We start from the raw sequence: 5000 nt of genomic DNA, 5'->3' as shown, positions 1-5000 counted from the left end.
TATTCAGAGTCACCAAATTAAACGATGCAAATTAAAATTTACACCGATTGGTTTTGATCTAATAAAAGCATTCCTTCCATCTCTGGTCGGAACTCTGTTTGCATGTATTAGCTCTAGAATTACCACAGTTATCCAAGTAAATGTGGGTACGATCTAAGGAACCATAACTGATATAATGAGCCTTTCGCGGTTTCACCTTAATTTGGCTTGTACTGAGACATGCATGGCTTAATCTTTGAGACAAGCATATGACTACTGGCAGGATCAACCAGGGAACTATTTGTATTTATAATATTAAATATATAATAATATACATGATATTTTTGTTTTCTTATTATAAGAAAAAAAATTTTCATACAATAATTATTAATATATAATAATATTATTACAATTTCATTTTAAATATCAGATGGTCTCACCCATTACTGATATAAATTTTTTTTTTTTTATATCTCTATTGTTTTAAAATTAATAGAAAAAACATATGAGATATATATATTATTATTAATTTTTTTTTTTTTCAAATATATATTTTATTATGTCATTTATATAATTTTTTTGCTTTTACAAAAAGAAATATATAACATGTTATTCATAATAAATATTATTGAATAAAAAAAAAAAATAATAATTATGATTTTTGTCAGACCATCACCAAATGGGTCTTAAAATATTTCAAACATTTTCTCATACTCGTCGCTAGATTGAAAGCGTCATTTATTTTTTAATTTTATTTAAAAAGTTAATTTTAAATAAAAAACGTTATAATAACACTTAATATTCTCGCTTGGTATGAGGTGAGTCAATGTAATATTATTTATAAAAATAATTTTTATATAAATATTGTGTGCTCATATGGGAGTGTAAAGTTTAAAACTTATAACCCATGAACTTGCTTTGACAAAAAAATTTATATGTTATTCTATTTATAATCAATAATTTAATAAAAAAAAAATTTTTTTTAAATATTGATATAAAAAGATATACATATAGAGGTTTTTTTACAAAATTCTCATTAATTTTTTTACAAAAATAATAATACAATATTTAATATCAAAATAATCCAAACTGATTACCATCCAGACTATTATCAATATATATAAGATTGTATTATTATTCATTTCAATACATATTTATTAAAACTGAGATAAAATTTCATATATTAATAAATATGCATGTGTAAAAAAAAAATTTTTTATATAATAATTGAAAATGTTTTTGCTATTATTTTATATACATACATTAAATAATTGATAACAATTTAATACAATGTACACCTAAAAAATAATAACAGCATATACATATTCGAAACATTACTAGCAAAAAAACCAAAATACAATATTAAATATCAAAATAAACCAAACTGATTACCATCCAGAATATTTTGAGTATATATATATATATAATTTTGTATATTTTGCGTTCATGTTAATAAAATATATAAATGATACATATTTGAAAAGTGTTATTCTTCTTTCTGTTTTTTCGTAATATCATGGTGTCCATAGACATGCAAAAGCGTCATACCAAGCCATATACATACCTACACCACCTTTGTTGAATGATACACGAACAGTATGAAAATTAAACAACATATTCAATATCATTTTATATTATACTAAAATAAATGTTATTCTATTAAGAAAGTGTATATTTTTAAATTTGGCATTCATTACATAGTCAAAATACAATAATAATATAGATGATACATATACGATAATTGTTATTTTTCTTTCTGTTTTTTCGTGATATCATGGTGTCCATAGAATTGCAACGACGTCATACCAAGCCATATACAACTCTACACCACCTTTGTTGAATGATACACTTAGAGTATGAAAAATAAACAAATTATACTATATCATACTATATCATATATGTAAGACTGTTGAACATAATACCACAAAATACACTATTTCATATAGATATACATTCATTCTTGTCAACATAAAAGTACGTTATAAATGATACATATACAATAAGTTTTATTCCTCTTTCTGTTATTCCGTAATATCATAGTGTCCATAGAATTGCAACGACGTCATACCAAGCCATATACAACTCTACACCACCTTTGTTGAATGATACACGGACAGTATGAAAAATAAACAACCTATTCTATACCATTTAATATCATACTAAAACATGAAACAAATGTTATTCTATTAAAAAGTGTATTATTTTATTATATTTAGTATTCATTACACAGTCAACATACATAAATGATACATATACGATAAGTGTTATTCCTCTATCTGTGCATCCGTAATATCATAGTGTCCATAGAATTGCAACAACGTCATACCAAGCCATATACAACTCTACACCACCTTTGTTGAATGATACACGGACAGTATGAAAAATAAACAACTTATACTATACCATACTATATCATATGTGTGAGACTGCTGAACGTAATACCACTAATACACTGTTATACATAGATATACATTCATCTCATTAACTTACACGCACTATCCATCATATATATTAAAGACATTACACCCGGTGCTTCAAACTCAAAATATGATAATGTTTAAAATGGCTTTAAACATCATAAACTTTACAGAATAATCAAAATTTAAAGAAAAAAATTTTTAAAAAAAAATTTTTTTCAGCTAAAAATTTTTATTTTGGGACCAAAAAAATTTTTTTTTGCTTTTATCATATTTTATTAAATGAAATTTATGCATTATAATAAATTATTCAATAAACATTAATAATTATAATAAATTATTAAAAAATTTTTGGAATTAATGCAAATTTTTAGAAAAAAATGTATATTTTTTTTTTATATACAAATCGTACATGTTATATTGCGACAGGGTACCGGTATAATACATGTGATACATATGTAGATTTTCGAAAAAAATTTTATCCTTTTAAATGGTCCTAAATACTATATAAAGGTAAAATATATAGAATTTTTCGGGATTCATTAAAAAATTTTAGGGAAAAAATTTCATTTTATTTTATATACAAATCGTACATGTTATATTGCGACAGGGTACCGGTATAATACATGTGATACATATGTAGATTTTCGAAAAAAATTTTATCCTTTTAAATAGTCCTAAATACTATATAAAGGTGAAATATATAGAATTTTTCGGGATTCATTAAAAAATTTTAGGGAAAAAATTTCATTTTATTTTATATACAAATCGTACATGTTATATTGCGACAGGGTACCGGTATAATACATGTGATACATATGTAGATTTTCGAAAAAAATTTTATCCTTTTAAATAGTCCTAAATACTATATAAAGGTAAAATATATAGAATTTTTCGGGATTCATTAAAAAATTTTAGGGAAAAAATTTCATTTTATTTTATATACAAATCGTACATGTTATATTGCGACAGGGTACCGGTATAATACATGTGATACATATGTAGATTTTCGAAAAAAATTTTATCCTTTTAAATAGTCCTAAATACTATATAAAGGTAAAATATATAGAATTTTTCGGGATTCATTAAAAAATTTTAGGGAAAAAATTTCATTTTATTTTATATACAAATCGTACATGTTATATTGCGACAGGGTACCGGTATAATACATGTGATACATATGTAGATTTTCGAAAAAAATTTTATCCTTTTAAATAGTCCTAAATACTATATAAAGGTAAAATATATAGAATTTTTCGGGATTCATTAAAAAATTTTAGGGAAAAAATTTCATTTTATTTTATATACAAATCGTACATGTTATATTGCGACAGGGTACCGGTATAATACATGTGATACATATGTAGATTTTCGAAAAAATTTTTATCCATTTAAATGCTTCTAAATACTGTATAATGCAAATATATATAATAATTTACAGAATTAATACAAAATTTTTATTGTACAAATTCACATTAATAGTTAATTGGTTAAAAAAAAATTTCAATACACAATGGGAATCAGGCTATTTTATTGGAACTTATTTATAATTAATTCATAATATATTTTTCTATATAAATTGATTAATTGTTTTTACATTCACCGTGTAAACGTATACACCATTCAAGTAACATAAAAAAAAAAAAAAAAAAAATTATTATTATATTCTAGTAATACATAATAGTTATTCGCTAAAAAATATTTAATAGACAATAAAAATCTGACTATTCTGTTGTGAACTTATAAATTATTGATTCAAAATATATTTCTCTACCTAAATTTATTAATTGTATACACGCCCCCATGTACGTTGTTCAAGTCATATATTATTTTGCATAAGGATTACAAATAAATATTATATAATAAATAAGAGTTAATAAAAATTTAAAATTTATTATCCATTTTAAATTTATCAGCTAAATAAATATTTTTACATTCTTTTAAATTATTACTTTTTATTGTATTAAGAGTATATATCTAGTTTTATTAATCTTAATCCTTTTACAAGCACTAATATTATTTATACATAATATATTTTTATTTTATGTATGGAAAGCATAACTTGCTAAATACATCCTAACAATTTAAAAACTTTTCATTTGATTAATATTATTTACAATAGCTAATATTAATAGAATCTGAATAATCAAAATTATTTCTTTAAATATATGAATTCCGAATGTAAGTGTCCATCATAATACTTCATTAAGTTTATATTTGGCTAGCAACCTGTTATGCATAAATTGCTTTAAAGGTTGCCTACTAAACATATTATAATTATAATTATTAACAATTTTTGTCAATTGCGATTGCATTTTTTAGTATAATCAATGGTAGCGATTATAAGTAAAAACAATTAAAATCATTATAATAATTGTTAGCGATTATAATCAATATTGATAAGATGGAAACAAAAAGTGTTTATTCATAAAAAAAGCTCTTTAATTTATTACATTTAAAAACAAAAATTTTCTAACATAATAAATTAAAGAGCATTTATTATCAATACCATTTCTTACCATAATCGACTAAAAATATTATTATAACTAATAACTTTTTTTATAAATAAGCAACCATTTTATTATTAATAGATTTAATAATATT

General features: G+C 22.2%; 1 non-coding gene across 1 annotated transcript in view; it reads right to left on the bottom strand.

The window, feature by feature from the left end:
- Positions 1 to 275, bottom strand: part of LOC123304673 — a 2156-nt gene extending 1881 nt beyond the window's left edge. Inside the window, exon 1 of the ribosomal RNA XR_006536672.1 lies at positions 1 to 275. This exon is cut by the window's left edge and continues 1881 nt beyond it. This is a non-coding gene — a ribosomal RNA (small subunit ribosomal RNA).
- Positions 276 to 5000: the final 4725 nt, after the last annotated feature.

This window comes from Chrysoperla carnea, assembly GCF_905475395.1.
Source record: "Chrysoperla carnea chromosome X unlocalized genomic scaffold, inChrCarn1.1 SUPER_X_unloc_78, whole genome shotgun sequence".
Lineage (NCBI taxonomy): Eukaryota > Metazoa > Arthropoda > Insecta > Neuroptera > Chrysopidae > Chrysoperla > Chrysoperla carnea.
Note: the sequence above shows the minus strand (reverse complement) of the source record. Positions and strands in the feature narration are given on the sequence as shown.